Here is a 23,021-nt window from a genome sequence, read left to right as displayed (position 1 = left end):
TATGCCCTTGTCATGTTTGCTAAAAGGATTCAAGGGAGGGTCTCGCTTAGCCCATGGGAATGATTGGTTTGGACGCTTACAAGTCCATTTTTAATGGTTTTTCTTGTGAGTCCTTTTTTTAAGAGATTTTTATTTTTTCGAGTGCTTCAATGATTTTTTAACAGTTTTTTATGGAGGGATCACTAAGGTTATTTTCTTCATTCTAGTATTTTATCTCTTTTCACTTCATAAATCCTTTTGAAGGGAAACCGTTCTAGATAAGAGAAAATAAAGAGAATAAGAACATGAAGAAGAATCAGAAAGGAAACAAAATAATAGAATATAGTCCGAGATATCTTAGACCAATTGCTTTTTGAGAGAGAATAGGACCAATTGATCATTAGTGCTTAACTTATTTTTAAGGAATTAATCTATATCCTTATAAAATGGATGAATTATGTTAGATCCGAATGATCTATATTGTATATCTTACATAATTAAATAGTCTACGATTAATGGTGGTCTCCTGTCTCTTCCGCTCTCTTATAATATGGAAAGTTGGTCCTTTGTATTCTACTCCTCACGCGTCGTCTTTAATTGCATTCATTGATTACAGCGTGCTTTCTTTCCTTTTGTAACTATATTTCTAAAACTTTCAAGAAAGGTCAATGCAATCAACTATGCGGCATTTTCTTCATCTCTTTCAAAACTACAATAAGATCTCTAATAATTATGCTCTCTTTCCTTCTCTTAGTCTATTTCTAAAATACAATTGCGGTCTCTGGTCCCTACTACTGCCTACACAGATTGATAGGCAATAACCTTAAATTTAGTCACGTGCCAATCACCTTTGTGGATGGGTATTGGCTACATCCGCTCATCGGCTCGCACCCAGATCATCAATGTTGACCACTCCTTTGATCGATGACGATCATCTTCTCAACACCATCTATCTCCGCGTTACACAGCCTTTAATTATTGTGTATGTAAATTCTTATTTTATTATGTTATATTCTTTTACTTCTTCAAATTGGTATATATTCTAGATTGATTTTGTATATGTACTGTGCAGTTACAAGTTAGAATATGATATGCAGTACTACGAGACGCCAGTTAAGTAGTCGTACTTTGCTCCTACGGTCCTACCTAAGCTCCAAATGGAATGTTTTTTCTGTATGCTCGAGCGCTCTCGCGGCCAAGCGTGCGCGCATGCTGGGTTCTTGCTTTGTACCTTTCCGTTTGTGCTAACATATGTAGCCAGGACACATGTACCGCTCTTCGTCGTGCACTATATAGCTTGCGTTCTAATGACAAGGTCCTGATTATTTAGTTAGACCAGCACTGTGGAGTAGTTTTTTTTAATCTTTTCCTTGCTTTACTTGCATATATAGCTTCTCCTCTCAGGTGCTTTGAGAATGTGCATAAGATCTCGTATAGTCGTATCCCAGCGTGGTAAATGACAAAATATACAGTAGAAGAACTCTAAAATAGACATGCAGATTTATCTTTCAGATCTTCAAATATGATAGCAAATGGACCTTTGTGAATTCAACTATTCAAGTGTTTGCCCGTAGGATTTTGAAAAAGAACTAAGTAGACAAAACATGAGTCATAAAAAAAAACTAGCCAAAACATGCATGCATGTAATTAACTCTGAAATTTATGACAATCATGCCTGCTCAGATGCAGCAGCAGTACTATATATACTGAAACTATTGGTCATCACTCATCAGGTTGACATGATTTGCTGAAGCAACTAGTTAGAGAGCGACTCAGTTATTGAGGAGAGGGCCAGTCAGAGATCGAATTATGAGATTGGTGAGAGCTACAGATCAGATAACAGTGCCACCGGACCCCGGCCCTCCTGTGATCAATTGAGGGTGTATGTGATGCCTATTAATTTCATTGTATTACTACGTCTCATCGTAACATGAATACTCAAACAGTAACCAGCTACTGTATGAATACGCATACAGATACAGTAGCTACTCACTGTGACCATAACAACAGTACATATGCAGGAAAAGTTGCAAATTTCACCCTGAACAAGCAGTGTCTTGCAAAGATCAAACAATCCAGAAATCTTGACTGACCCTGCTAGCTGTGTCCAAAAAAAAAAAAAAAAAACAGAGAGAAGAGTTTTGACTGCCTTTTTCAGATCCTATATATCCTTTTGCTTGACCACATCTGTGTTTGCATGAGTTCGAAAGTACCAAAGAGTTAGTCAAAACAATGCTAACCACTGTGTCTACGACGACATAATGGGTTGGGATGCTGTCTAGAGGCTTGCACATGGGGACAAATGTTGCATCGTTAGGCTAAGGAATCATGTGGAGTCTCCCCTTGCATGCTTTGTAACTGTATCAGGACAGGAGCAGTACAGAAGCTTAATTTGGAGAAGATCAATACAAGGGAGAAAAAACAAGGAGAGGGTCAGGACACGATCCCATCCAACTGCAGAACATCCCCTTCGAAGATGATTGATTCCATGACTTTACGGATGGGCCTCACTGATCGATTAAAAATGAAGTCACAGCAGTTCAACAAGCTAAGGCCTCAGTTAGTTGGTGCTAGGGCCCAGCTGCCGGTGTATATATTACCTCTGTTTTCGAGTAACTATCTAAGCTTTGGCTAACAATGTTTTTTTTAAAATACTTAGTTCAGAAAAATAAAATGATATTGATAGATTTGCCATAAAAAAATACTTCAAGAATACAGTACGCTTACAACTATTTGCGTTTACATTTGAATAATAAAGCTAACAATCACAATTACTCGTAAACGAAGATAGTATATTTATTTTCATTTGTATATCGACGGTCTCCCATAGAAGACTATCGAACAGCGTATATATGGGTTCGTTTTACTTGCGTATCTCAAGCTGGCACTGCTGGAGAATACCCTCAACTTTTCCTCTTTTTTTCTGCTCTTTCACTGCATGCATGATCGATTCCTTAAGACATGTCTAAATCTACAGCTAGCTCAACTAAACTGGTCCAGCAAATTAATGCCAATTGGTCTAGGTGCACTGGAAAGAGTTTGGTTGTGTGGGCCCCCCTGTAAACTGACGGATCGAGCAGACACAGCACACGGGGAGGCACTGTGCCGTGTGTTTGGTAATGCCAAAAGGAATGTGAGGGCCCACACCGGGGTAGAGAAGAGCAAACGCCTGTGTACACGTGGTAGAGTGTGGCGTGCATGTGCAGTGTATCCTCAATGTACCATTAAAAAAAGAGAAGAGCTAACGCAATTATTCTGCCCAGCTTCTGTTCCACATGAACACACGTAAAGTCCTTCGCTTCAAACCAAAGGAATTCACTTCGATCGAACCAACATACTGGATCTCCGGATCGGCCTCTCCAAGCGCCATGCATGATTGTATTCTCCTGCTTTGTCTTGTTAATCTGTGCAGTCTCAGTTGATCGCAGTATCAAGCTGACCTTACTGACAACAAATAAGGGATAGTAATCATATGCAGTACCTCAGAATCTTCTATAATTTTCATGACATATCTCTATTTTTAAGAAGTGGATTCTTGAATAAAAGAAAATTAACTGTAGGTATTTAAGATATCCCGTAAATAAAAAAATTTATCTTAGAAACATAAACAAAGACTCTAGATGATATACGACATCCAAATATATATATATGGAGATAGGAGATCTTGCAGAGGCCAAACCACCAGAAGTCGAAGAAGTTGTTCAAACCTTGTCACAAACCAGAAGATACCCGAAATCGAGTAAAGAAGTCACCGACTAGGTTTAGATCTATCTAGGCTAGCCACATACCTTCTTATAATAGGTTCAGATCAATACAAGAAAAATATAACATAGAGTTATAACCATCAGGGAGACGCAAACCTGTATAAAACCCCATGTGTTCTTCTGTAATTTGTCTACTCAAAGTATTCCCAATTTCTTCAACAAGTTTGTTAGATTGGCGGTTTACAAATCGTTGAAAGCTGGCGTCGTTCGTAAGGATCATGACAATATGTATTCAAAAATCTACACATAACAGACCATTAACGTCACCTAGGCCTTCACCAAGAACTTCTTTTTCAGATGAGGGGTTATATGACAATAGGCGTTGAAGAATGCACACACAACTTCAACGATGAACTTCCCAGCAACGATTCAAACGACAGGTAACTCGATGTATGGAACAATGCACCAAAGATTACGGCATCGAGTTCAAACCACTCGGCTACCAAGACAATTGTGAATGTATAATTCACAGCTTTTGACAACAGGGATTATCAAGACACCAATCTAGAGCAATCCGATGAAACATCCATGATGGATCTGGATATTTCCTCCAGCAGAGGGTACCCTCGAGAAGTTTTCACCATCGGAGACAAGGCGACGATCTGGGTAATCATGACAACGATCCTACAAACAAACAGGGTCTGTTGGCTCTGGGTGCGGGCAATGGTCAGCTCCATATGAGCACACCTCCCTTAATCCTTAACAAAGCTCCAGTCTTACTGTCTCCCAACCATCAATAGGGGACTGACCATTTTAAATCTGCAACCATTAAGATGATCCTTCTTCTACAAGAGGCATTCATGCACCCTCCGACCACAAATGTGGCTACCCCAACCGGCAAGGATTGGATGAACACAACCATCGATTTGACAAATGAGGACATCATCCAAGCCAAGAACTCTCATCTGGCCCTAGCCGTAAACAGTGCTAATCAGGGCAAACCAGACGATCCCTCGTTGCGAGATGCATTGAACTCGGAGAGGCGTAACCCTAGGAACAAATATTCCCGGGATGACAATCGGGCAAACAACTGATGCCGTACTTCGCCAGTTAAATGTCATCCGATCAACGACTTGCACGAGGTCAACCAAGGGCCTCTTAAGGGGCTTCATCTGCCCCTCATCGATCTAATCGGAGAACATCCTAACATCGATCAAATCAGGACCGGTTTCTGATCTTCGTGGGAAAGACTCCCGAGGATGCTGGAACCAAGCAGGGTGCCATCAACGGATGCTTGACCTTCTCTCCAGATTTGTGCAACATAAGCTGTCCGGCAAGGTTCTGCCCTAGGATGATTGAGAAATACAATAAAAGTACAAACCCTGTTGAGTTTTATCAAGATATATACCATGGCCATCCAAATAGCTAGTAGGGACAAGAAGGTAATGGCGAATTACCTCCCTACCGTCTTTGAAGGGGTAGCCAGGACATGGTTAACCAACCTATCACCATGAACAATCTACTCATGAGAACAACTATGTGATGTATTCTGAGCTAACTTCTAGGGTAGATATGTTCGTCTTGGCACGAAAAACGATCTCTACCATTGTGAGAAAATAAAAAACGAAACCTTGCACAAGTTCGTACGTTGCGTCATCAATATCCGGAACAACATCACCAAGGTTAGTGACTACAACGTCATACAAGCATTCACCCGAGGGGTCCAGAGCCAGATATGCGTGAAAGATATCACCATTCAGGAGTCTGAGACGATAAAAAATCTCATGAAGACCGTTGATGAGTCTGTTAAGACTGAAGATGCGCTTCTCTTCATCAAGTAGATGACTCAGGGCGTCAAGCACAAGACGAACGCCAAGGGAGGTAAAGGCAAGAAATATAATTCTAAGGAAGTCTTTGAAGATCTGCATAACATCCATCCAGACATGTGTTCCGGTTCCTCCCAGGGCAAGAGCTCTACACCATGCTCCAATGAACATGACGTTAAGCCTTGGTGCGACATCTACTAGACAAACAACCACATCATCCACGAGTGCCACCTTTAGAAGAATATGGTTAAAACAGAGGTTGAGAAAGTATCCATGGGAAAGAAGACCCAGGTTATAGCACAGAGTAGGGATTCCAGCTCCAACGGTAGTGAAGACAACATAGACCTGATGTCCTTTCAGTTGGACGAGAGGACGATCGATCACATGTTCGATGGTTCTGCATCCTACGAGTCTAAAAGGTTGTACAAGATGATAGTCCGAGAAGTCTTGGTTGCCATCCCCAAGGGTCATCAGGCCGTTAAGTGGTCAAACACTAAAATCTTCTTTGGCCAAGAAAAATACCCTGATAACTTTGTACGGCTAGGCTACTTCTCGATAGCGGTCGAGCCTATGATAAATAACTACAGGGTTACCCGAGTTCTTATCTATACAGAGAGTTTCCTAAACTTCCTCTTCGCAAATGCACTCAAAGGGATGCAGAAAATAGTCTGCTATCAAGCCAGTTACTCAAGCCTTCCATAGTATATTACCTGGATCTTTGGCCACTTCCATCGGCCAGATATCGCTGCCCATTACCTTCGGGAAGCATGACAACTTCCTGATAGAAAAAATTATGTTCGACGTGGTTGACTTCGAGACGACATACAATGCTGAAAGTGATATGCCATAGAGAAAATCATAAAGATGATTGTATCACACGTCTATGTTCATGTACTTTTGAATAATGCGTTATTCTTTGGATGACTATCATTTACATTGATTAGCAAGTATGTGACTTGTATATCATGATGTTATTTTGATTTGATCCCTAGTCACATATCATTGGGATGATTCATAAGATCAGGATATGTATTGATTGATGATCACGTTTCACGGATCATAGGTATAGAGATACCAAATCAATAATATGGGTATTCATGTTAGAGAACATGATGTTGGATATACCCACTTTGAGATACTACTAGGATTGTTATTTATGATATACCATCAATTGTTATCTCAGATGGTGTACCTGCAGGATCCTTAGACCTGAGATCGTTATTGATTCCCAGAATATGTAGAGACATACTTTAGGGCTACCAAATGCTATGCCGTAACTGGGTAGTCATAAAGGTATTTTTTGGGTTTTGTCATGAAACATGTCGTGGTGTGTGAGCGATCAAGATAGAATTTGTTCCTCCTTGATAACGGGAGAGATATCTCTAGGCCTCTCGAGGTGGTTGGATTGAGAAAGTGTATGGCCATGTAAATATGATTAAAGAGTGAATCATGATGAATTCACTACTTGATCGAGTGAATAACCGAGCTATCACAAGGGTGGCACGTATCTCACCTTGAGCTTGACTGGTATCATGAGACGAAGGGATGGATGCATGTGTATATGAAGGTTCAGCCGATATGATCTTTGTGTATACTCGGGAGTCAACATGTTCTGCTAAGGACCGCTATTGACTTCGGTTTGGAAAGGGTTTCCAATACATAGCCATTTGTACATGAACCTAATGGTCACACACTTAATGGGTTAGAATAAAACATGCGAATTGGATTCGTATATGAGTTTGATTAGATTGTAATCCATGAGATGTTAGAGTCCTAAAGGGCTTTCAACATGGGAGCCCATTAGCGAGCTCTATATAAGTAGAGGTGTGGGGCGGGACGTGCGGAAAAAAACGAGGCACTCTGAAACCATAGCAGCAATCTTCTACACGATCTCCTAAAGCCCTAGCCACGCGTGTGGTTCTAGCACATCGACGCTCAACGATTCTGCCTAATACATGTGGATACCGTAGAGGCGTTGTTGCTATTGCGGCACTGATCTCCTCGGTATGTAGATCTTAACACTGCTGCTTGGCTGGTCGATATACTTGCTCAGCGCTGGTCGCGGAGCATGACGTGACTACTCAAAGCTGGTCGAGGACGCGACAGATCTGCTCAGTGGCTAGTTGAGGAACTAGTTGAGGAGCATGACCATCTGCTCGGAGTTAGTTGAGGAGCATGATCACCTAAGCGGGGCTGGTTGTGGACCTAATCGAGAATCTGTTCAAGGAGTTTGATGCGCATGATGTTGGATCGGTCTACTCCAACTCTTCTTTCACTGTACTGCACGATAAGTTGTAATGATCTATGATCTCCTACTTGCATGATTTTCTAGGTAAATGTGGTAGATTTTTTTGTTTTAGGCTAGAGTAGCCAACTCATTCGCCAACAAATGCCATATTTGGAAGACCTACTCTCGCCAAATTCATGGCAGCTACACATTACATTTATCAGAGAATGAAGATCCCAAGACTCGAGGAAGTCATTACCGTCTAGGGCTGCACGAAAGCAGGTCTACATTATGACAAATGAAGTCTGGACATGGCCAAGCACCATCAACCTAACAAGGTGACAAGAAACTCAAGGCCTAAAGCCATTGTGAAGTCTCATGGTAAAGTCAAAGAAGTTCCTCTAACAGAGCTATCCAAGACTGTTCAGATCGGCTCCAACCAGGATCCCAAATAAGAACTCACACTCATTACCTTCCTCCGGGCAAACACCGACGTGTTCACCTGGCAACCGTCAAACATGCATGGGATCCCCGGAGAGGTGATTGACTATAAACTAGCTATCCGACCTGACGCAAAACCAGTCAAGTAGAAACTCCGACGATTCGTACCTGACCGTAAAGAAGCCATTAAAGAGAAAATCGAAAGGCTCACCGAGGCATATTTTATTTGGGTGGTGGATCACCCCGAGTGGCTCGCAAACCCCATCATCGCTAGAAAGTCAAACAACAAATGATGAATGTTTGTCGACTTCACTGACCTCAATAAAGCCTGCCATAAGAACACTTTTTCTTTACCACGAATAGATTATATAGTTGACTCCACCTCTGACTATGACTATCTAAGTCTTCTCGAAGCCTACTCCGGTTATCACTAGATTAGCATGCATCCAGAGGATGAGGAGAATACCTCCTTTATTACTCTATTTGGAGTCTATTGCTATGTTAAAATGCCCTTCGTATTGAATAATGCAGATAACACTCCATGATTAGACCGACCGGAATGTTGAGGCCTACATCGATGATCTCGTCGTCAAAACCAAAAAGAAGAAATATCTCATTTCTGACCTATAAGAAATGTTCAACAATCTACACAATAATCGAGTCATGCTAAACCCGAAGAAGTGCATGTTTGGAGTTAACACGGGGAAACTACTTGGTTACATGATGTCCTACCAGGGAATAGAAGTCAATCCCAAGAAGATCAAAGCTATTGAAGAGATGCAACCTCTCAAGTCAATATGAGAAGTTCATAAACTAATCGGATGCATGGTAGCCCTCAACCTGTTTATTTCCCAGCTCAGAGATCAAGGACTTCCATTCTTCAAGTTACTAAGACAACAAGACAAATTTGAATGGTAAAAAGAAGTAGATGAAGCATTCAACAATTTGAAGATGTATCTTTCTCCGCCCCTCGTTTTAATCACTACCAACCCTGATGAAGATTTAGTCTTATACATCACGGCCGTACCACGTGCTGTAAATGGGGCATTGGTGGTGGAAAGAGAAGCATAAGATAAATGAGAGAAAAAGCTAGAGACCGCTTACTATATCAGTGAAGTGCTCCATGGTCCTAAAGAACGCTATCCGCGTGTGCAGAAGCAACTATATGTTGTATTGATGGCCTCTCGTAAGTTACGATATTACTTCTAGACTCACAAGATTACCATATCATCAATATTCCCACTAAGTGAGATCCTTGACAATAGAGATGTAATCGGCTAATCGCCAAGTGGTCCGTTGAACTTAGAGATTTCGATACCCATTTTGTGCCTTGAACAGAAATCAAGGTGCAAGCACTTGCCGACTTTATGGCCGAATGGACAAAATTAGATCAACCGCATGACGACTGCAACAACTTATCGAATGTATGGACTTTATTCTCGAACGTATCACTCACGCTTTAAGGCGCAGGTGTTGAGATCACAGTGATCTCGAAGGTGATATGCCCTAGAGACAATCATAGAGATGATTGTATCACACGTCTATGTTCATATACTTCTGAATAATGTGTTATTCTAAGAATGACTATCGCTTACTTTGATTGGTAAGTATGTGATTTATTCATGAAACTCTTTGTTTATATCATGATGTTATTCTTAGTCGATCCCTGTTCGTATATCATTATGTTGATACATAAGATCAGCACATGCATTGATTGATGATCATGTTTCATGGATCATAGGTATAGAGATTTCAGATAAATAATGTGGATATTTATGTTGCAGAACATAATGTTAGATAGACCCGCCTTGAGATACTGTTGGGATTGTTATTATGATGTGCCATCAGTTGTTATCTCAAATGGTGTATCTGCAGGATCCTTAGACCTGAAATCGTCATTGATTCCCATAATGTGTAGTGACATACTTTGGGACTGCCAAACGCTATCCCGTAACTTGGTAGTCATAAAGGTAGTTTTCGGGTTTGTCATGAAACATGTCGTGGGTGTGAGCGATCAAGATGGAATTTGCCCATCCTTGATAACAGGATAGATATCTCTGGGTCCCTCGAGATAGTTGGATTAAGATAGTGCATGGCCATGCCAATATGATTAAAGAGTTAATCATGATGAATCCACTACTTCATCGAGTGAATGGTCGAGCTATCATAAGGGTGGCACGTATCTCGTCTTGAGCTTGACTGGTATCGTGAGGCGAAGGGATCGATGCATGTGTATATCATGGTTCAGTTGATATAATCTTTTATGTATACTCAAGAGTTAACATGTCCTGCTAGGGACCGCTATTGATTTCAGTTTGGAAAGGGTTTCCGAGTCGTAGTCGTTTGTCTCTAATTGATGTCAAACCTAGCCTATTGATCTCATTGACAAGAATATTCAAACATGAATACATGTCATTAGCACTTTAATGGGCAAGTTGTTTAATGCTATTGAGCTAAGAGATTAGCACATGATATTCTTATTACGTATATCTTTTGTATCTTCACATATTTCAATGAGGTTAGTCCAAATATCATGACCATTGGTGAGAGAATATAATCGATTAAATGTATCAATGCTTAGAGATGATAAAATGATACTATTTGCTAAAGTATCAAATTGTCTCTCTCTGTTTGTGAGACGTTTTTTCATCATCTTCTAGGTGACACTACAAATATCTAAACATTTGGCTTGCAAATGATGAATCATTAGAATTTTCCAACAGGAGAAATAAGTGCGATCAAAACGTGGAGCTCTACCGATATCCATTCCTACCCCGAACGTCACAACTCTCTAGGATGTTAAGCCTATTAAGAGTACGAGATTCTTATTACCAACTGTAGGGTTGAGAAAACCAGCTCTGATACCAACTGTAGGGTTGAGAAAACCAGCTCTGATACCAACTGTAGGGTTGAGAAAATCAGCTCTGATACCAACTGTAGGAATCGATGATGTCCTAAGAGGGAGTGAATTAGGAATTAGGACACCAAAACTTATCAGCTCCAAAACTTTACAATATAAATATATATCAATTTCTATCTAAATGTGCTATATATTTATATAATGTATCTACTCCATCGTTCAAAAAGGTTTGCAACCTATACTCAATCCTAGCAAACTACTGTAGAAAGGTAAAAATACAAATGTAGATTGCAAGAATGTAAATACGAAAATGTAAAGTCAGTAGAGAGAGTAAACTCGGCTCAAGGGATTTTTATCTTGTGGTATCGATAGTATAAACGCTACTCCTAATCCATATTGGAATAACCACCTAGGCTATAGCTCCCGGGTGACACTCAGACATGGTCCTTGAGCCACTTAGATCTCAAGTAGGTTGAGTCATCAAGCCACCAAGGCAAAGACCTTACCACAAGCCTCTCTTCTGGTAACTTGCCGCGATCTTCACTTTGGAGCTTGAGCCACCAAGGCAAAGGTCTTCGCATCCCCGTATAAGAGTCTTGCCACCGCTCTACGCCAAGTCAAATGGTCAACAATCATGGTGTCGGTAAGTCACCAAGACTCCAAGGTGTCGACGTATCGCTTGGTACACGCTGTCCACTAAATGACAAGAGAACAAATACTCTAAAATGTGTGTGTTCATACACACTGTTCACTAAACTCTCATGTCTATGTATCAATAACACGATCATGCAGTGGACCGCACTGCATCAAATGTATATGCGCTTGTGCAGCCAAGAAGTGATTTTAGGATGATGCATCGTGCATTATTTATACATCACCAAGGGATGCTATTGGATGGTCCTGTCATGAAAGGGCGTATGAGGTTATGGTTAACTGTGCTGTTAACTACCTTTTTAATGAACAGGTGACCATCCAATTTACCTAATCATATCACCATTTTCCCTGCACGTGCAAACATATTATGAAGTTCTAAAGAGAGAGAAGAGGGTATTTCGATCTAATAATTCCAAATCATTTAATCTAGCAATCATCACACTAGAACACTTAGAGTCGACACTACCACAGAATCATTAGAAGCAGATGGTTTCTTAGTGCCCATCATAGATAAAATATTCTCAGACGGTTGCTAAGACAGACGTGTATGTAACAAAATAAACATCTAGGTATGAATGAACTCATAGACAGTTTTTATAAATTTGTCTATTTCTATCATACATATACAGTCGGCTTTTAGAAATATCCATCTGTGATATTGTTACATACGGTTTCTTGTAAGATTCATCTGTGTTTGTTCAGTAGACACAGATAGATTTTATAAATACTCATCTGTATTTAAAGGTCTGCAAATATTTTCAAATTTGATGGCTCATCTCCTCTAACTCTTGGCATCCCCCACACACAACCCCCTCATCTCCTCAGGCTATTTTGGCTTCATATACACACAACCCACTCACCCCCCCCCCTCTTAATATAAAGCGATGAGAAGTGTTCTTCTTCCTCACTCGCTATATCCAAGTGTTCTACTGCACACGAGAAGTGTCCTCACTCGTCATCAGCGTTGGAGAAGTGAGATCTCGGTAGGGGCCGAAGTGCTTTCACTGTATTGAGGTGAGTATTATATGATTTGAATCGTGATTTAGTTAGAGTTTATTATGTTTTCATTGCTTCAATCTGTAACTGATAATAGAGCCTTATTTTCGTCGTACATCTGCAATGGTGCAGTTCATGGTAATCAGGAGGTGGCAGGATGGGGTCATCCATATGGTGGCTTCGACGGCACGAATGTTTGGCGTTGACTGCGCCCAAGTGGAATTCGTCTTCTTCGTTGCTGCGAAGGCCCCCTCCATCGACTTTGTGTATGCTGTTAACCGCGTTCTCTATTCTATTCTTTTGGATGGAAATTTCTCCATTGATTTTCATCACAATGAAGATATTTTTGTCAACTGCAAGACATGCCTAGATGCTTATTTCTTGCTGAACCAGGGCTGACAGTTTGGTAGCAACACATTCTGGTTGTAGCTCATATGTGAGATAGTCAAGGTGTAGCTAGATCTGGATGACTGTGAGGTGCTTATTGAAGATGATGTTTGGGTTGATATTATGCTGAAACGCAGGAGTTTGAGATGATATCTTTCATCTCATCTTTTTGAAAGATGGTGTTGATCGACCAAAGTTTGTCATTCACTTTTCGTCATTTTAGAAGACGGCGTCGCCATAATATCAATCATTTTATCGTTTTGGAAGATGGCATCGATCGACCAATGATGTATAGCTAGGGATTGTGTTTACCTAGCTAGGTTTATGTGTTCTGAACAAAATGTGATGTGTATCTGTTTGATGTTTATAATATTTGTTATATGTAAATACATATGTTTTGTGCTCTGAGCAATGTGTGATTGATGTTCTGAAGAATATGTCAATATCTCGTTTAATTTATGAAACATGAAGTGTGTATCTATGTGATCATTTCTCCTCTATAAGAAAATTTGCTTCTAGATTGCATGGCCAAAAAGTAGATTTACTTATAAGGGAAAAAAGTCACATAAATGATTTTTTTTTAAAAAATCCGTCTATGACAATTAACATACGGGTTTAGTATAAACCCGTATGTGACTATGACTGTGCACAAATGGGTTTCAATAAAATCCATCTGTGAATCTTATTGCTCACAGAAGATTTTACAGAAAATTTGTCTGTCTGTAACTCTTTGGTAGACGGTTCTGAAATCGTCTATAACAAGGTCGATATCACATACACTTTTGCAGATATAGAACTTATAATCGTTTGTGATATAGAAAAATCCACTGGACTTTTGTTTTTTTAATATCTTTCCGCTGCATATGAAAACTCTGATGGTCAATATAAACTAGAATCATGAACAAAGTATTTAATATAAATTATAGTCTTCATACTATATTCATATATTGTGATGAAACGATATTGTAAACAGTATATGTTGTGATCTTGAGTTTTATCGAGTATATATGAGGACTGCTGGAATTACTCTCGTTTTAATTAAATAGTACTGTAATAAATGTTTTTAGATAATTTAGCCCTTGACACATCAAATAATATGTGCGTGCTAGCTTTTCTCTTTATCGGCAGTAGGCACTGGCGATTAAGCGGAGTCTGATTTTGACGGGTCCAACAGCTAATACCCTATTCTGGAATAGGGAGAATTATTTTGATAAATTAAATGATCATATTAATTGAATAAAATATTCTTACACCGAGGGCAAAACGTACGGAACACTCTAGGCACTCCCCTGGTGATCAACTGTTTCCGTTCGGTTTGTTGATAAGGGTCGAGAGCTTTGTAGGTCCAGCCTCACATGCAAATGCATCAGCAGCGTCTATCGCTCGTCGCCAACCTTGAGATTTGCGGTGCTATAATTTGCCAGTTCTGATCAGAACAGAACCCAAACTCTGGCACGATTTTGTAGTGCTGGATCGAGCATGCATGCATGCGTCTATGTACAACGTACTCACGAAGTACAGCACCAAATATATACACTATAATAGGACTGGTCATCTGAATCGGATAATCAGTACCGATTAGATTAGAACCGGCACCGATAAATTATTAGTGCCGGTTTCGTAACTTTTAGCGCTTATTCAATGATTGAGTCAGGATCGAATCAGTGTTGGTTCTTAAGAAAACCCAACAATGATACCTTAGTGCCGGCTAGTAATCATAAACATACACTAATATTTTTTTATCTGTACCGGTTGTACGTATCAACCGGCACTAATATTATTTCCTACATATAACTACCACTTAGTAGTTTCCATGCTTCCGCTCTCTTTCTCTCCCTATCACGCCCCTGTCCGTTGCCTCCTCTTCGTTGCGCGCCTCGGCTTGTCGCCTCTTCCTCGTAGCGTGTCGGCCCACTGCCGCCTCCTTGTCCTCTTTGTGCGCTGCCTGCCGTCGCCTCCTCATCACACGCCGGGTGTGAGGAACGGTGACGTCCGAAAAGGGGTGAATTAGGATACTTAAAAATTAATGGCTTCAAAAATTTCATAAGATAAACCTATCTTAATTTGTATCTATTTAGTGTGTCTACTCTATCGTTCAAGACGATTGCAACCTACTCTAGCAAGGTAAATTACAAGTATGTAAATACAGAAATATAAATGAGATAGACAGACAAACTCGGCACAAGAGATTTGTATCCCGTGGTATCAGTGGCATGCAAGCTACCTCTAGTCCATATTGGAGCTCTACAAAGAATATGCTTCTAATCATCAAGTCTCTTTTGATCACGGCTCTTGAGCTAACAAGTCACCAAAACATGGCCTCAAGCACTATGAGTCATTAAGCCACCAAGATGAGGTCTCACCACTAACATCTCTTTCAGTCACTTATGCACCATCTTCACTTCAGAGCTTTAGTCACAAAGACAAGGACCTCCGCGTCTCCACACAATATTCTTGCCACTGCTCCACACCAAGTCAGAGGGTCAACAAGTTACTGGCAAGTCACAAAGACTCTAAGACACCGATGTACTAAGGTACACGGTTGGATTACTCCTTGATCCACTCTCTAGGTTGCAGCACCTAGCAACACTTCTCTCTAGGTCTAATAACACTAATCACTCTTCTAATTGTATGCTAATTTCCTTGGATGATCATGTTTAGTACTTTGATTGCTTGGATGCCTTTTCAAGTGTATAAGGGCTTCTCTGGACTCCAACAACTTCAAATGACTGAGTGAAGGGGTATTTATAGACTCTACCACGTGGACTAACGGTTGCCCCAATGGCTCAAATTCACTGTGAACATCGGATGGTGCGGTGTAGACAGTGGTACAAGCACCTGAACATCCGGTGTATACAACCTCAAAAACTAGCAGTTAGAACCCCTCCCAAACCCTTATGAACACTAGACATTCCGATGTACCTTCATCTCCAACTTCGGACCACCTGGCGTGTACACTTCTTCTACTATCGGAGCCACTTCATCTTCTTTATACAAAATACTCCGATGTTGCCTTGCTTCATCACCAGACCATCCAGTGTATTGTTTGATTTATTCTTCTGTGCAGAAACACTCCAGCGTGATGATCTTCAGTACGCCAGACCATCCGGTGAGTTGATCTTCATTTTTTCATAGTTGCAATCCCTCTCTGCAAGAATTGCTCTGGTGTACTTTCCGGCATGTTCATCCCAGAGTGCTGGACTATCTAGTGTATTGCATTGCAGAACATATTCCTTTGAAAATACTTCAGCGTGCGCATCTTCATATCACCGGACTATCTGGCATGCACAAGTGCTGTGAACTGAAATGCTCCAGCATGTACAAAGTCCTCTTCACTGGACCATCCGGCATAGTCATTTTTTCTAGGACTTCTCCAATTTAATCAAACTTTTTCCCAGTTATGGTGACTTCTTCATGTATTGCATCCAAGACCTACTAACATATATTATTGACATACATGTTAGTCTCAATGACTATGTTTTCATTAATTGCCAAAATCACAATCATGGCCTAATAATACCATTTTTGCTACAATATCCCATTTTTAGTGATTGATGACAACACAACCAAATCAAAGTAATAAATGATACCAATTATAAAGAGCATAAAGTCTTACCTCATTGCTTGGATGCATATTCTTACCACTTTTGTTATGGCTCTATCTTTCTCTATTGCTACTATCTCCCTTGATCGACGCATGCAAGAGCTTCTTCAATACATACTTTTGATAACAAATATAGATGAGTCCCTCTCTTTATCAACCTTGGCATCTAGCTTGTTCTCCACTAGACATACCTCTTGCTCTGGTCGCCAAACTTTTCCCCCTATGTCAATAATCACAAAATGGCTACAAACACATGTTGAACTCAAGGAATAACAATAAAGCGCATGGGAAAAATATTCATAATAATGATACAATAAAATGATACCAATTGAAGGATACTACTTGTAGGAATAATATTTTAAGAATATGGTACCCATTGAAATGAAAGCATACGGATCACAATTATGGTGGCTTCTTGATCACCATCATCTTTGCTTGAGCTTGACTCTTACTCTTGCCTCGTCATCTTTGCTTTCATATGTGACCATTGAGCTTGTTTGCTTGCGAGAATAAGGTTTTTGATGTCGGAAGAGCTAGAAGCTTCAACCCTTATATTTATGGATATCTCATGGACGGTGGTCTTGCCAAGAACTTGGTTTGGAGTCATCTTGCTCATGTCATGGTTATCGTAGATGATAGAGACGATTAGCTTGTACTTAGAAAGAAGAGCTTGAGGTTCTCTTCTCATCACTTGATCATCTTCAATTTGCGTCAAACCTAGCCCATTGATCTCATTGACAAGAATATTCAAACGAGAATACATATCATTAGCATTTTTATAGGATAGTTATTTGAAGCCATTGAGCTTAGTTACTAGCACATGATATTTTTCATTGTGCACATCCTTTGTGCCTTCTTGTATTTCAATAAGACTAGTCCAAATATCAAGTGCATTAATGAGAGAATATACTCGATTGAAAGCATCAATGCTAAGAGATGATAAAAAGGATACTCTTCACCATAGCTAGCAAATAACAAGTCATTATAATTTTTTGTCAAGAAAAATTAGTGTCATAGAAATGTGGAACGCTATGGGTATCCATCCCAACCCTGGACGTCACAACTCTAGATGGTTAAACTTATCGAGAGAACAAGACTCTGATACCAATTGTGAGGACCGGTGATATCCTAAGAGGGGGATGAATTAGGACACTTAAAAATTAATGGCTCCAAAAACTTCACAACATAAACCTATCTCAATTTTCATATAAATGTTCTCTAGGTTTATCTAGTGTGTCTACTTTACTGTTTAAGAGGATTGCAACCAACTCTAGCAAGATAAATTATAAGTATGTAAATGCGAAAACGTAAATAAGATAGAGAGACAAAATCGGCACAAGGGATATTTATCATGTGGTATCGGTGGCACACAAGCCAACCTAGTCGACATTGGAGCTCCACAAAGGATATGCTCCCGATTGCCAAGTCTCTTTCGATCACAGCTCTTGAGCTACCAAGTCAACAAGACAAGACCTCAAGCATGATGAGCCACCAAGCCACCAAGGCGATGTCTCACCACTAACCTCTCTTTCGATCACTTATACGTCGTCTTCACTTCGAAGCTTTAGTCACAAAAACAAAGGCCTCCACATCCCGCACAATCATCTTGTCGTCGCTCCACATCAAGTCGGAGGGTCGACAAGTTAGTGGCAAGTTACAAAGACTCCAAGGCACCGGCGTACCTCTTGATACATGGTTGGATCACTCTTTGATCTACTCTCTAGGTTTCGGCACCTAGCAACATTTCTCTCTAGGCCTAATATCATTAATCACTCTTCTAATAGTGTGATAATTGCCTAGGATGATCATGTTTAGCACTTTGATGGCCTGCATGTCTTCTCAAGTGCATAAGGGTTTCTCTGGACTCCAACACCTTCAAATGGCTGAGTGAATGGGTATTTATAGCTTCAACCCTGCGAACTTGCCGTTGCCCCAACAACTCAAGTTCACTGTGAACACCGGATGGTACGGTGTAGACAGTGGTACAAGCAGTTGAACATCTAGTGTGTAAAACCTAAGAAACTAGCCGTTAGAACCTCACTCAATCCTCTGTGAATACCATACATTCCGGTGTACCTTCATCTCCAACGCTAGACCACCCAGCGTGTACACTTTTTCTACCACCCGATCCACTTCATCTTCTCTGTACAAAATACTCTGGTGTTGACTTGCTTCATCGTTGGACCACACGATGTGTTGTTTGATTTCTTCTTCTGTGCAGAAATACTTCAGCATGATGATCTTCAGTATGCCGGACCATTTGGTGTGTTGATCTTCATTTTTCCACAGCTACAATCCCTCTCTGCAAGAATTGCTCTAGTGTACTCTTCGATGTATTCATCCCCGAGCGATGGACTATTTGGTCTATTGCATTTGCAGAACATCTTCCTTTGGAAATACTCTGACGTGCACATCTTCATATCGTCAGACTATCTGACGTGCACAAGTGCCATGAACTGAAATGCACTGATGTGTACAATGCCCTTTGCGACGGACCATCCGGTGTAGTCATTCTCCTGAGACTTCTCCAATTCAACCAAATTTTGTCCCAGCTACGGTGGCTTCTTCATGTTTTGCATCTATGAGACTTACTAACATATATTCTTGACAAACATGTTAGTCCCAATGACTAATTTGTCATTAATTACTAAAATCACAATCATGGCCTAATAGAGCCATTTTTGCTACACTCCTCTTCGCACACTGGACCACCGCCTCCTCCTACTCCTTGTTGTCTCCTCGACGTCCCATGGCGAGCCGCAGTGGCGGTGGAAGTGGAGAGCATAGATCCAAGCAGTGTGGAGGTGGCCGCTGCATCCTATCCGGCCGTCTGGGTCCGGGTGACCTCCCTTGCACTCCCGGTCTCCAGATCCTCGATGGCATATACATTCCCTACTCGGAATGGCCATGAAACACATGGGTTAGTTCTGAAATTCTAGTTCTCCAATTCTAGTTAGCAATTTTAGTTAGCAATTTAAAGTTAGCAATTTTAGTTAGCAAATTTAGGTTTCGAAATTTGTATTAACAATTTAATTGTACTACCTTGTTCTTAGAGATGTTTCCTAAGGTTTTGGGTTCTTAAAGATGGTGCAACAACTTGTGGCTAATGGTAATTAAAAGTTGTGATGCCTTGTTCTTAGGCCAATGATGATAATTTGTGAGATATTTTCTAGGGTTTTGGGTTCTTAAAGATGGTGCAACAGCATGTGGCTAATGATAATTCAAAGATGCTGAAGACCATCATTGAGTCATTATCCACATGTTGTTGCACCATTTTTATCAAATTTGTGTTACTAAACCCTAAACCTCTATTGTAGTTATTATCTGATGCTAATTTTGACTCAGACTTCAAATGGGCCAATTGATTTGGTATTGACGTTTTTTTTCTCTAGGCATGCAGATGTATATATGACTTGTCCCAGGTACATTTGCATGTTTAATGATGAAAATCTCTTTGCTAAAAATTATAAGGTCAGTTAATATTGCATTTTACAATTAACAAATTTTGACATGATTAAATTCATAAACTAGCATGCTGATTGATGTAGATGCTTCCTCAACTACAATGGTTATATGGCATTATTACGAACATTGGTGGCACACCACCTATGGTGATGACTACATTGGCTGATAACAATAAAATATAGATCACTATCTCTTTTGAGGTTGCAGTACCTAAAGAAGGATATATCACTTTAACAACATCTAGATTCGAAAGAGATCAAAGGCTTATGGCTGAAAGATCTGTTGTCCATGCGCTTTTACAATCGGTTGATCTGCAACTTGGATACATGTTTCCGGATTACAACTATTTCAAATTGAAAGCGCATGAACAGGATGAGGATGTGCTTGCAATGACTCCTAATCTCTCGCAGTTACATGCAGCTGAAATAGTTAGTGACATGAACATGTAGCTTATAGCTATGATTATTTCGATAATATTAAGTTTTTTCTCTATGTTGCTGCTCTTTGCCTGTAGGATTATTACTGAAACACTCAAATGTGGACAAATCGTAGCTTGACTTCAATCTTACATCTTTTTGCCTAGCGGCAAGGGTACATAGTGCTTGGCCTGTAATGCATGAAGGTTCGTGAATGAAAGTATCAGTCACACCTTGAGTTTTGATGTGACAGCAACAATTTCGTTATCTACAGAAGTCCAATGGAACTCCCGTTTGAAGCAACAGCTAGTGTGCTCAGTTAAGCACTGAACCATTTTGATATAATATTTAGAGTTGAAATTTTAGATATGAATTATGCACGTAATGGTCTTTGATGTAATTTTAAAAATACTTGCAGTTTAAATTAATGTATTAATGTTTATAGTGACTGAAATATCTATTATGAGTGAAATAATTGCATATGTGCTTGTTATCTGTGATTGAATTATGAGTAATATATATATATATATATATATATATATATTGTTAACTATGTTGTTTTTTAGATGAATGGGAACTGAAATCAGCACTAATAATTAGTATCAATGCTGATTCTTTATTATGAGTAATCATTGCTAGCCGGAAAATCACCACTGAAGAGGTTTTCAAACCAACACTGATAACATACTCTGCTGTAGTGATACAAATAACGCTACAATATATGTGCATGCATTATATATATTAGTATTACGCGTGTTTGCATCTAGTTCATTAGTTGAGCGAAGGTGATCGATCTTGGAATCAGAACTTATATATTGTGCTGAGACCCCTGCTGGCCCTAGCTACCATATTAGTACATGATGGACAACTCAATTGGTAATCTCTTGAAGAACCTACGAGGAAATGGAACGCTTGGCTTTTCTACTTGTTACTACATGCAGTTCAGTGCAGGGCAGGCTCCACTTGTTACTGCATTTAGCCATAGCCCCGCCTCTCCCCCTATCCCTCACTTAGCACTACTACATAACCAGGCTTAATACATATCTATCACTATCGGTTTCTTATGGACCAGCAGTGATGGGACATCACTGCCGATTCGTAGGCTGCGTGAAAAAAATCAGCTATCGTGGCTTATGAACTGGCAGTGATAAGGGGAATCACTGCCGACCGATGTCATGAGCCGACAGTGATAGCTGGACATTACCGACGGCTGGTGGAATGAGCCGGTAGTGACGTGTGCAGTATAAAACAATGGTCCTCCCTCAAACCCAGGCACAGCACCGTCCCCGACGACCTTCGTCACCCTCATGGACACATCACCGCTTCCGAGCCCTCTCCATCCAATTCCAGTGCTCGGTGAGCTTTACGGTGTCATACCTAATCTTTTGTGCGTGCTAGTTCAATCGTAGCCCAACGCTGGCCTAGTGCTCCGCCGGTCGCCACTACAAGCTCCCCCACCTCACCGACGAACTTCGGGTCGTGTGCCGCCTCTGCTCGAGCTGACCGCACGGTGGGCTTTACCACGGTCCAGGGAACCTCACCGCTCCCTTCCATTCCACTCTCAACCTCTGTAGCACGCCACCACCATCGGCCTAGCTCCGCTACTCGCCATGGTCGCCGTCGGTCGTGCTTGTCGCCATACATGCCGTCGTCAACCCCTCAAATGAGTTCACCACACTGTGTTGAGCATTTTGGTACCCCTCTCCGACCAAGCTCTGCCACTGTTCGCCACCGGCAACAGGTCAAAGTCGGAAGATCCAAAGAATGATGAAAGGAATATTAGTTATATTGATAAATCAGCTAAAATAATCTATAATTTGCAGAAAATCTCAGAAAATATGAAACCAAGTTTGTTAGTTTTGTTTTTTCATGATCTACAGGATAAAAATACATACATACATGAAATGTCCACTAAAATATCTCTATTTCTTTAAATATGTTGTAACCTGTCAATCCATAATTAAATCTTGAAATATCCAAAATTGGTCAGTCCAACTTTGTTAATCTTATTTTGTCATGATCAGCATAGGAAAAATATATTTCAAACATCAAATGCTTGTTTCGCACTAATTCTTTGTTAATCTTGATTAAGCCTTTTAAATTTGATGAATTTCTACCGAAATTAATAAAAAAACATAAAATGTGAAACTAATTTTTTTAGGTCTTCTCTATGTATAACTTACATAGTAAAAATACCTTTTATCATGTTGAGTACTTCCCTCATGTGAGTTTATTTGAACTACCTCGTATAATTTTGGATGTAAAAACAGCAAGCATGTAGTTTGGTTAATTAAGTGGGTAAATGAACTCCAATTTATATGATTCTTCCTCTACTGCATTCATAACCTCATGCACTACATCTCTTCCATATTTCATGTCGTTTGGATCACATCTCATGACATTTCATTCATTCTCATTTCAATGCACGTTATCACTCTTTAGAGAACGATGTCGCAAAGTGT

Source organism: Phragmites australis, chromosome 16 (genome assembly GCF_958298935.1).
Source record: "Phragmites australis chromosome 16, lpPhrAust1.1, whole genome shotgun sequence".
In the NCBI taxonomy this organism is placed as follows: domain Eukaryota; kingdom Viridiplantae; phylum Streptophyta; class Magnoliopsida; order Poales; family Poaceae; genus Phragmites; species Phragmites australis.
The sequence above is the reverse complement of the archived record's forward strand: the minus strand, read 5'-3'. Positions refer to the sequence as shown.